Genomic DNA, 12,967 nt, shown 5'->3' on the forward strand with positions numbered 1-12,967 from the left:
GCTCATAAAATCGGAGAGACGTCAAGCCTCATGGTTGACTCGAAATCATCATGGATTGCAATGGGAAGATGGAAACGTTCCATACAGCATGGCTCAGCGTTTGATTACAACAGCTATCGCTAGTATGATACAAGAAGAAGAAGAGTCATCCTCTCTTGTGTACGTAAAAGGCCATGAAAAGCGAGAATGGTTGACCGATATAATGGACGATGCGAGAAACGGTTTCATTATTGAGACCTTGGATGCAAACTATGAAGATATTCCTACATTAAACAACTTAGATACTACCTATAGCCTACGTTGCGATAAACATGTAAAAAATTGCGCTTTAGAAAATGTATTTAAAATATTTAATTGGTGGTCAAATCATCGCAATGATTCGCCACACCCTTTTTTTGAATAAATTAATATTGAAATAATATTATCTTTGTTCGGTCATTTTCCTCATACGCATACAAGTATTATGTGTCCACACGTGCTCGTATTAATTTCAGCATGTGACAGCATTCTTATGTTATAATTTTTTAAATGTAGTCGATTGAGGTTTGAATGTGGTTGATTGATGTTCGATCGAGGTACGAACATGGTTCGAAAGTGGTTCGAAGGTGGTTGATCGATGTATGTACGTGGTTCGATTGATGTTCGATCGAGGTTGATTGATGTTCGATCGAGGTTCGAAGGTGGTTCGAAGGTGGTTGATTGATGTTCGATCGAAGTTCGAAGGTGGTTCGAAAGTGGTTGATTGATGTTCGATCGAGGTTCGAAGATGGTTCGAAGGTGGTTTGCATATTATAATTCGTTTTATGAACAGACGTTGACTTTAATTTTTATGCTAACTTTTGTCTTATTATCAAAAGTAACTTTATATTTTATCCTATGTAACATTATATTTTATCTCCTACTTTTCCTACCGAGAGCGGGTCTGTCTCCGCGATGTTCGTCATAAAGTTTTTAGCGTTTGTGCTGTTAAGTATAGTAAAAAAGAGTGAAAAAAAAAAATGACTGGAGGTTTTCTGCGCCGTACGCTCCCCGAAATAGTAAGTTGTACAATTTATTTAAAACTATTGTACAGAATGTTGCAATATATTTAGATATATATTAAATATTCATATTTTTCAGATGATATATAACATTGTGCAAAATTTACGGCCGCAACACATGGTGGAGCAAGGTTTAACTGAACGAGAGTGGGTGAGAATGCTGAGGTGGGAACATCGACAAATGTTTGCAGAAATGTGGTGCGAAACTGCAGAGGCGCGGGAAATGGATGCCAATAACAATGGGCTATGGGAGAACATGTATGCTCTTCGGGAACTGTTTGGCCTAGAGCCATATCCACCAGAACCTGTGGTGGAAAATTGGAACTAGTAAGTATTTCTTTTTAATTATAAATTATTAAATTAATTAATAACAAATTTCTGTTATGCAGGAGTCCCCGCCCAGCCGTCGCCTCCGCTTCGCGCAGCATCTAACATTCGGCCGCCTCAACATATCCAGACACTCTCGTTCAGACAGGCATTGCTCAACCATGTGTTGCTGTCGTAAATATTATATTTTTATATTATTGCATTATATTTTAGATTTTATATTAATTTATATTTTATATTACATTTTATTTTATATATATTTTAAATTTTTTAAATTTACACACACACACACACACAAACATTTTGTAAAATACACACACAGTTATAAATAAAAATTATTTTAAATATTAAAAATATAGTTTATTTTAGAATAGGTCCTCTCTCCTTTCCTCCTATTAAAATCTTATTAATTAAAATTACTATAAATATTATAAAAAAAGTCTCTCTCGCGTCCGCCTCTCGCGCTCTCCTTCGCTGCATCAGCTCTCGCGCTCTCCATCGCCGCATCATCTCGCAACATCTCTCTCTCGCTCTTGCATATACGCCTCGCTTGCGTCATCTCTCTCGCGTGCACCTCGCGCTCTCCTTCGCTGCATCAGCTCTCGCGCTCTTCTTCGCGTCATCTCGCTACCTCTCGTCATCTCGCGCTATCTCTCTCGCTCTTGCATATACGCCTCGCTGCAACACCTCGCGCTTTCCATCGCCGCATCATCTCGCTACCGCTATCTCTCTTTCGCGAACGTCTCTCTCGCGACATCTCTCTCTCACGTTCGCCTCGCGCTCTCCTTCGCGTTCCTCTCTCCCCGCGAACCCCTCACCTACAAAGCTTCATGCGGTCTTTCGCGGACGCCTCCCCCTCCCCGCGGACCCCTCGCGGACCCGTCACCTAAATCGCGGACGCTTCCCCCTCCCGCGGACCCCTCGCGGACCCTAACCTCGCGGACGCCTCCCCCTCCCCGCGGTCCCCTCGCGGACCCGTCACCTAAATCGCAGACGCTTCCCCCTCCCCGCGGCCCCCTCGCGGACCCTAACCTCGCGGACGCCTCCCCCTCCCCGCGGACCCCTCGCGGATCCTAAAATCGCGGACGCTTTCCCCTCCCCGCGGCCCCCTCGCGGACCCGTCACCTAAATCGCGGACGCCTCCCCCTCCCCGCGTGACGTCATTCCCCCGCGCCATGGGTTCCCCTCGCCCCCCCCCCCCTCATTGCCCCATGGGTTAGAACCCGTCTAGTATCACTACTCTGAAAAATCACAAAGTTACTTATAGAATACATTTAAAATTTTAAATATTAAAGCTTAATTAAAAACAAAACACGGTTTGGTTAAATATTTCCGTAAACTTATTACAATTTGTCCAACAGCTTGGACATGAACTCACGATAAGTAGCTATGGCCTCTTCTTGTTTCTCGAGTCTTTCTTTATGTCTCCTTTCTCTTTTCATTTCTTTCTGTTGAGAATCTTGTCTCATTACCATGGCCCATTCTTGGAGACCTTTTTCAATTCGGCCTTTTTTACGAGGTGGTGCTTGTATATCATCTTCCTCAGAGGTTGATGCACAAGTTGAGTTAATATTATTACAATCAAGTGTTGGGCTAGAAGAAGGTCGCTTACGTAGAGTACTAGCAATGGCAACAGGTTTAATACATGACTTATCTCCTAAAATCTCCTCCATCTCTTCATAGAATTTGCAAGTCTTCCGCTCTCCACCTGTCGAATTCGCATTGTGGTCCTTCACCTTAACATAATGCTTTCGAACATCTTTGAATTTATTTTCACATTGAGTGCCTGTGTAAATCCAATTAGGATTTGTTTTTTGTAGTTCTGTAGCTATCTGACGCCAGATTACATCATTGCGTATTTTGGGACTCAAATAATGATTCATTTGTTTTTCACAAATTGATTAACTTCTTCACTGCATATTCATCTTTCCAAGATGTTGCTAAAATAATAATAGAAAAAGGAAATTAATTAAGAAACTTGACATCAAAAAGACATTTTAATATTAAACACTTATTAAACACTTATTTTGATTAGTAATGGCATACCTTGAGACTCTTCAGATTTGTTCGCTATTTCTAATGCAGGATTATTGCAGGCGATATTATTTACTGCAATATAAATAAAAAAATGTACTGGCTAAAAAGTGTACAAAATGTAAAAACATGCACTGACTTAAAATAAAAAATTCATACCTTGTTGAGACAAACTTGTTGCACATTCCATGTTTTTTACATTAACTTTAACAGCATTAGATTGTAGTTTATTTAATTGCGTAGAAAATGGTACAGCAACAACACTCTGAGCTAAAAAAATGAAGATAGTTAATATTTGTATAGAGAGTATATATATATATATATATATATATATATATGTACATATATATATATATATATGTATAAAAACTAAAAAATATGTACTGACTTAAAATAAAATATTAATACCTTGTTGAGACAAACTTGTTGCACATTCGATGTCTTTTGTATTAACTTTAACTGTATTAGGTTGTAGTTTATTTAACATTTGCGTAGAGAAGGGTACAGCAACAATATTCTGACCTAAAAAAATGAAGATATTTAATACTTGTATAAAATGTGTGTATATTATATATATATATATATATATATATATATATATAAAGTATTAGTTTATATATATATATTATTAATATAGTTTATATACATACAATATAAACTATATTATAATAGGTAATCCAAATAACTTCTCTGTGTGTCAGTAGTGTTTTACAAGTATAACCTAGCTACATTGTATTCATCAATTATGTTTAATATCTTTCAAATAAATTTATTATAAGACATCGACGAGATAATCTCGTCGGTGATTAAGAAAAATTACGTAAGAATTTCTTTTAATGCAACTTTTCAGACAGCATGTATAACATATGTGTATGTGAATATCTTTATATTTATTTAGTAAATTACAATCTATTGATGTACAATATAATTTTTCTTACCTTTAGCATCCAAGAATATTATTTTTTTCTCATTATTAACCTTTACAATTTCTTTATACATAGACATCTTTTCTTGTAACGTTTTCCCACGCTTTTTTGAACATGGACTCTCGATCGGGAGATTTTCACACTCTGATGAAAGAGCAGAGTGCAAAAGTCACTCAATAGGGAGTACCCGGGACGTTTCTGAACGGGCCACCCAAATAATACTATGGTTCTCTTGATTGGTTTTTGAACGGCAATTGGGTGGTCGGGTGCTCCCGAGTGTTGTTTCTGAACGCACCCTTAATATACTTAGGCTTATATATATATATTTTCTTACATTTCTATATTTCTATATATTTATATTTGTCGTTTCAAATATATAACATAAGCAACAATTATATAACATATAAGCAGTTTTTTTTATTTATTTCTAGTTTTTTTCAGTTGCAATATCTTTGTTTGTAATAATAATAATATTATTATATGTATGTTGCAAATATTGAATAATTAATTTTGTTTTTACTCGCATTTGCATAAAAAAATGATCGCGGAATATGCATATATTATGTCGCTAAAATAAATAAACAATATTATAAAATTGAATAAATGTTATTTCTTCCTGGAAATGGTTGTAGTGGTGATAATATCTTCCTCACCTCCACTGGTCTAATGCTTCTCCTGCTCCCGCAATTCGAATTCCTATCGTAATTTCAACTCACGCATGTTGTTCACAATTTCCGCTTCATACGTATCCTCCTGCCCATGAATCGATTAATCAATTAATAAATAATTAATAATAATTAATCAATAATAATAACCATAGACATAGAAATTATTCCTATTGTCACATATTGATCGCGTCACAATACATAATCACAATTTATTAAATAATAATGATAAATGATAAGTTTTTTTTTTGTTTTTAGTGCAAGGAAGGGAAAAATGCATTACTGCACACCCAGTGCAATGCCCGTAGGCTGGGTAGTGTGGGGCTCTCCCTATTAGGCATACCCACTAAAAAACCCCTCTTTGGTGACCACTCCTTGGTTATATCGCCCAACAATCCGGGATCCTGCATTTGCATTTCTACCGGGATGAGTTAATGACAAGTCGCCCTCCTGTCAAAGATCACAATCCTAAAAAAAAATGCAGAATTAAATATATAATAAATCAAATTAAGTGTGTATTAAGTAACAGATTATCATAGACTTAATAAAATCATAATATTTAAATTATAAGCGCTTGAATATAAAAAAAAGTAAGAATGATCTTTTTCATTTGTGGTGAGATTAGTTGCTGCTGCTGCTGTTTGCCAGTAATTGTGTCCAATTGATTCAGAATCTCCATCCTACGTTGCAATAGTATTGCCAATATGTTTCGCCGTCTGTTGCTATAAATTATTTTATTGCTTCAGTATTGCTCATTAAATTATATCGTTAAATATATTTAATATATTATTACTGTTACGTCCAGACTCAAGGAAGGAAGAGTCGAAAGGAAGGACGTAATTAATTTATCTTTGAACGACGGCAGACTATCCGTCTGTTCGACCCGAACGAACGTGCTTAGGCCCAAATAGGTCAACAATCGCAAGGGTCGCTCTTACTCTATTTAAAGGGCCGTTCGCTCGGTGGTCCCTTTTCGGCAAGAGAATTTAATCTCTTTTGCGCAGGATGGGACCTTGTGTTACGGGAATAAGTGGGAACGGGTTTGCTAATAAATAGAAATCATTTAGGTTAAAATTTTATAAATTTATTTTAATATCGCGACAAAAATAAATTCTATACATGATAATAATAATAAACGGACTTATTCGCTAATGGAAGTGTGAGTGTGTATGTATGGATCGCGGGTGATACATGAGTACGGAGGTCATCAACCGAGACAGAGAGGGGGAGAAGTTATTGTTTAAAAAACTAGTGTCCCGATTGGTAATTACAATTGTTTCATTTTAATAATTAGGTAAAAATAATAATATTAGAGTGTACGTGAGAGTACGAGGGCAGTTCGAAAAGTCAGTGACTTTTACAAGATATGGCACTCAAATCGCAATCTAATTTTATTTCTGATATTTACCATCTTATTTAAGTATACACACCAAGTTTCAAGTAGATCTGTCAAATAGAAATTTTTTGACAGCGTTCTAAAGCGGATAAGTTTGTGTTTTTTGCTAAAATGGAAAAAAGTGAATTTCGTGTGCTAATAAAACATTACTTTTTGCGTGGAAAAACCATTAAGGAAACTGAAGAAAAGCTAAAAATGTATTATGGGGACTCTGCTCCGTCGCATGGAATGGTTCACAAGTGGTTCACTGAATTTCGTTGTGGTCGTACAAGCACGAATGATGCTGAGCGCCCGGGACGTCCGAATGAGGTCACAACTGAAGAAACAGTCAATAAAGTCCATGATATTGTATTGGACGACCGTCGAGTGAAGATACGCGAGATAGCCAAGATGGTAAACATCTCAAACGAACGTGTTTTTAATATCTTACATAAACATTTGGGCATGAAGAAGCTGTCGGCCAGATGGGTGCCGCGCTTGCTCACAATCGACCAAAAACCACAACGAAATTCAGTGAACCACTTGTGAACCATTCCATGCGACGGAGCAGAGTCCCCATAATACTTTTTTAGCTTTTCTTCAGTTTCCTTAATGGTTTTTCCACGCAAAAAGTAATGTTTTATTAGCACACGAAATTCACTTTTTTCCATTTTAGCAAAAAACACAAACTTATCCGCTTTAGAACGCTGTCAAAAAATTTCTATTTGACAGATCTACTTGAAACTTGGTGTGTATACTTAAATAAGATGGTAAATATCAGAAATAAAATTAGATTGCGATTTGAGTGCCATATCTTGTAAAAGTCACTGACTTATCGAACTGCCCTCGTATGTGCGTGTGGTTTGTTTATTTAATTTCGGAAATTTCAATAGTGGAAAGAGGAAGGAAAGCTCGAAGGATGTCGGTGGGGAATCCGATAGGATTGGGGTGGGATAGGAGTAAACATGGGGATGAGGGTACCTGGGAGACTTCCTGCCACGATTCGCATGAACTGCTCCTCGTCTGGATCCTCAGGACCGCAGGAATAGGTTCTTCGTGGGAGAGGGAGATCTAAGATGGGGAAGGTTTCGAGTAACCATTCATAGCATTGGTCCTCGTGGGGGAAAGGAATTCGTCCGATGTGTGCCTTTAGGAAGTCGAAGGCGTTAGTGTAATTAGCGGGAGATTCTTCCGCTTCTTGACACGTGCAGCCTTCGCCACACTCTATGTCGGGGGAAGGAGAGCGACCGAGACAGGGAGAGGGAGGGTGGTTCTGAGGTACAGGAGATGGAATGCTCGATGGGTCTGGAAAGGAAATCAAAGGGTAATGGGGAGTGTCAGGGTTTCTATTACCGCTGTGTTTATTAATTATATTAATGTGTTCGGTGATTAACCGTTCTAAAAAGTCTTGTGTTGGACTATCGTCCGGGAATGAGTCGGCCGTAGCCCGAGCCACAGCCGTCGGTTCCGACGATTTCGCGAGTGTTTTAAAACCCTTTTAGAAGGCTGCGAGGTTTCCACTAAATAACGATAATAATAATAATAATCGAGTCTTCGAGGGAGTTCTTGGATATAATATTTATTTAATATTTGTTTTTTATTAATTCAATATTTAATATATATATATATATACATATATATATATATTTGAATTGTTCGGACCTCTATAATCGTCTTCGTGAGTATGGTGGGGGAAGTCAGGGAAGGTTTATACTGCAGTTATGCGGGAAATCCAATGGAGAGAAGGAGAGACTGCGAGGCTCACGCTGCAATTACGCAGGGAACCCGACGGAAACAAGGAGAGACCGTGAGGCGCACGCTGCAATTATGCAGGAACCCGACGGAGACAAGGAGAGACTGTGAGGCGCACGCTGCAATTATGCAGGAACCCGACGGAGACAAGGAGAGACCGTGAGGCTCACGCTGCAATTATGCAGGAACCCGACGGAGATAAGGAGGGCTTGAGGAAGAGGGGATTTAATGCGAACTTCTCTATAACGTCCGTTGGACAGTGAATAATATTATTTGTCCAAGAACTCCTTTTAGTTGGGTGAGATAAAAAATAGACTTACTACTTGTAGTGAGCGTTATATATTTCTTTTCGTCTGTTTCTGGCTCTGGCTCTGACTCTGGCTGGTCTTGTAGGTGGTCAATCGCACTTATTACCACTCGCGAATTACGTTTATGTTCGGAGAACTTGTCGGTGGTTTCACGAAAACGGTAAGTGTCGCTCCGCTGTGAGATTCGTGTTTATATCCCGTTTTTTGGTTCACGCCCTCCGTTCCGACCTCTTAACAAAATCCCGCGAATAGAAACTCATAATTGTATTTTTTAATATTTTTTCTTTCCCCTTCTATGGGATCCTTTGCAAGGATCTACGAATCGGAATTTTATAGCAGGCGTCTACGAATCGGAGCTCACTTCCCAAAAAACGGGGGTATCTCGAGGTTTTCTAAATATCAAGGCGATGTTTGTTGTTAGTTTTTCTCAGTGTATATCGCGATATTCGGAGTTTGTTAATGCCGTCTTTTATCGATGTTTTGCTGTTTTATTGCCCTCACGTGTAATGTGGTTCTTGTTTGCCGTGGGAGCGATGCGTGTGGCATCTTTTAAAATTTTTATTGATTGTCGCTTCTTTCGCGAATATGCGCAGTTGTGCTATCTTGGTTCGCACATTTTCCTCATTGTTTGTTTTTCAAACTTCCTCCTAAAGGAAATTTTACTTTCGGCGCGTTCTCGCCGTCCGGTCTTTACCGATTTTATAATGTTTATCGATTGCTCGCGATATCCGCAGCTGTTCTTTTCGTTGGGCACGGTTCGTTTATATACGTGCCGCTGAGATTATTATTATCTCTTTTATTTTGCTAACAACAAACTTTGCCTGGGTCGTAAGAAAGAAAAGAATCGTGGAGTCCGTGGGACGTAACATTACCATAAAATATTTTCTTTGAAAGCAGAATAAATTGAGTGAAACATATTTTTTCAATTCTCAAAATATGTACGAATGATCCGCTCGCGAACATCATTTCCATTTTCCATGTTTATTTCATTTACATCTCTTATTGGAATTTCCTGATCTATTTCATCGTAATATAGTTCTGGTGGTGGAAGTCGCCAATGAACTGCGATATTATGTAAAACACACGCAGCATTAACTATTTGGGCTGAAAATGAATTATGTTAATATTATTTAATATTGATATATATAAGTAGTGATATAAGGCCAATTCTAACTCAAGTCTTTGAGGAGTGGTGAGGGGCGAGGGGAACCTGTCGCGCGGGGGAATGACGTCACGTGGGGAGGGGGAATGACATCCCTAGGGGAGGGGGAATGACGTCACGCGGGGAGGGGGAACGCGCGGTGTGGTCCGCGAGGGGTCCGCGGGAGGGGAAAGCGTCCGCGAGGGGTCCGCGGGGAGAGGCAAGCGTCCGCGAGGGTTCCGTGGATAGGGGGAAGCGTCCGCGTAGAGGTTCGTCGGCGAGGGGTCCGCGGGGAGAGGGGAACGCAGAGAGCGCACGTGAGAGAGAGAGAGTGAGGGAGGGAGGGAGGGAGAGAGGGAGGGAGGGAGGGAGGGAGGGAGGGAGGGAGGGAGAGGGAGAGAGAGAGAGAGAGAGGAGAGAGAGAGAGAGAGAGAGAGGAGAGAGAGAGAGAGAGAGAGAGAGAGAGAGAGAGAGAGAGAGAGAGAGAGAGAGAGAGAGAGAGAGAGAGAGAGAGAGAGAGAGAGAGAGAGAGAGAGAGAGAGAGAGAGAGAGAGAGAGAGAGAGAGAGAGAGAGAGAGAGGAGAGAGAGAGAGAGAGAGAGAGAGAGAGAGAGAGAGAGAGAGAAAGCTATATTTATTGAGCGCTCTGGGATAAATCCCCTCAAGCGCATAAAAAACAATACATAAATTTAAATTCTCGCCGATTAGACGTGTGACAATTTCTTATATGTAGAATGCATTGAAGCATGTTAACATGTATGTATAACGCGTGTAAGTGTATGTACTTGAGCTGATATGTGCTTATGTGTGTGTGTGTGTTTGAGTATGAGTAAGTGAGAGTATAGAAATGACGCGTCCGCGAGCGCCCGCGCAAGCAGTATTTGGTTATTATGATGAAACGAATAGAAATATATACATATATACAGCCGGTAGAGAAGCGACAGAATAGTATAGGTATGTCAGAGAGAAAGAAAGCCTCGGCATATATATCCCCTTCAACTAATCACAGACCCCCCAACAAGCGTGCATAGAAACCACGCTTAAATTCCGATAGTGTGTCCACATTACGAATACTAGGAGGAAGCTCATTCCATAACCTGATTGACGTGAGCCAGAACGATCGTTTGAACAGCTCAGTTCTACAGTGCGGTAGAACTAGCGTGTCACTCGGTGCTCTGGTAGCCCTATCCGATGTCAGAACCCTACGCTCAAAATTTGAATAGAGAAGGCACGGTTTCTTTTTCTTCAAGATCCCAAATAGTAGACATCCAACCAGATAGTGTCTACGCATATCGACCTTAAGCCAGCGGAGCCTTTGGTAGTATGGTGTTATATGTTCATCCCTTTTCGCATTGAAAATGAACCTTATGCACGAATTTAGAGCTCTATGAATTTTCAAGTTCTGTTCAGCTGTCATATCCGTGAATGCTGCACAGCAGTAGTCGATGTGAGGATGAATAAGTGTGATTACCAATTTAGATTTGAGGGCTTCTGGGAAGAGTTGTCGACAGAGTTTTAGTTGGTATAAAACCGTGTGGATCTTCTTTGTTATGCCAGTAACTTGTCTCTTCCAAGACAAAGTGTTGGTGATAATTACTCCGAGATACTTAACAGATGTTGAGTATTCGATCTCGGTTCCATCAACCCTAATACTGGGTATAGTAGTCAGGTCGATAACTTTAACGTATCTCTGGGTACCCATGATGATGGCCTGAGTCTTATCAGCGTTTAAGACGAGATTGTTATCCGTGGTCCAGTCCAGGATAGCTTCAACATCGTTATTGATCTCTCGGACGGTCTCCGCCAAATTTCGGGGCTCACAATGCATGTATACCTGAAGGTCATCGGCATATAAGTTGTATTTGCAATGCTTTAGAACCTGTCTAAAATCCGACAGATAGAGCGTAAATAATATCGGCCCCAGGACTGAGCCCTGAGGTACTCCTGAGCCGACCAGAGACAGAGATGAGATAGTGCCTTCTATGTTGTCTTTAACTGCCTGACTTCGTCCCACAAGATAAGAATGCATCCACTTCAAAACACTATCAGAAAAATTTAATTTCTTTAACTTCCTGATCAGCCTTAAATGATCTACCCTATCAAAGGCCTTCGAGAAATCAAAAAATGCTGAGATGGTGACCATTCTTCGGTCCGCCGCTTGTCTGACCTCATCCAGCATCCGTATCATGCATGTCTGTGTTGAGTGGTCGCCCCGATAGGCGGCCTGACAAGGATCATACAAGCCACAATCCTCCAAATACTGGCGTATCTGCTCGCTGGCAATCCGCTCAAGAGCCTTCGACAGCGCCGGAAGAATCGAAATCGGGCGATAATGTAGTACCGAAGTAGGATGCTTAGTTTTCGGCATCGGACAGATGAGAGCTGACTTCCACTGCGTAGGGTAGGCTCCAGTCATGAGAGAGAAGTTGAATAGGTGCTCCAAGATCGGCATTAGACAATTCATTGTGAGCTTCAAGAGTTTCATGGAAATGCCGTCCAGTCCCTCCGCATTAGATTTGGTTCTGACAATCATTTTCCTAACCATCAATGGTGTTACATAGCTCCAGTGGAAACTTTCGTCGTAATAGGTCCCTTCAAGTATATCTTCGAGCGTTCCTCCATCATTAGAATGCTCTTCACTACGACTGAAAAACTCATTCAGCTCGTCAACCCCATGCAATAGACGAACCCCGGTGCCTCTTGCCTTGATCAGTCCCAAATTTCTCAGTCTACTCCACACCTCATCGGAGCTGCCGGCGCGGCTGAAAGCCTCGATGTAATAAGCACGTTTCGCAGAGCGCACGAGATTCTGTACACTGTTGCGCAGGACCTTGAGAGAGAGAGAGAGAGAGAGAGAGAGAGAGAGAGAGAGAGAGAGAAAGCTTATATTTATTGAGAGCGCTCTGGGACTACGTCCCCTCAAGCGCACAAATATTAGTACAGATTACAAGCAGAAAAATAAGAACAAATGTGTATAAGAAGTCATGCGACGTGTATCGCGTTACAGTAGTCATTGTTACACAAACTTGAAGATAGGCAATGAGACATGAATAGATGTCTTGCGCGTGCATCTTATTTACATGTGTGTGTATCTTTATATGAGATTAATGAGTGAAATGTGTATGAGAAAATGAAAGATGCACAAGAATGATAGGTGCTTGTTAATCAAATAGCTGAAACAATTGAAAATTAAAATTGAAAATGAAAATTGAAAATGAAAATTGAAACTGAGAAACTAAGAATGAAAATGAGGCTACTGTAGTCCACGATTCGATTCGTGATTATGTTAAGGTCGTTCGGAGTAGGTGATCGTACAGTTTACTTTTAAAGTCGTTTATTGTCCGTGCCTCGCGTATATCAGATGGCAGATCATTCCAGAGCCTGGACGCGCTAGATTTGA

This window comes from Prenolepis imparis, unplaced genomic scaffold (assembly GCF_030444845.1).
Source record: "Prenolepis imparis isolate NDT839.2.m4 unplaced genomic scaffold, iyPreImpa1.0 SCAF_2, whole genome shotgun sequence".
Classification (NCBI taxonomy): Eukaryota; Metazoa; Arthropoda; class Insecta; order Hymenoptera; family Formicidae; genus Prenolepis; species Prenolepis imparis.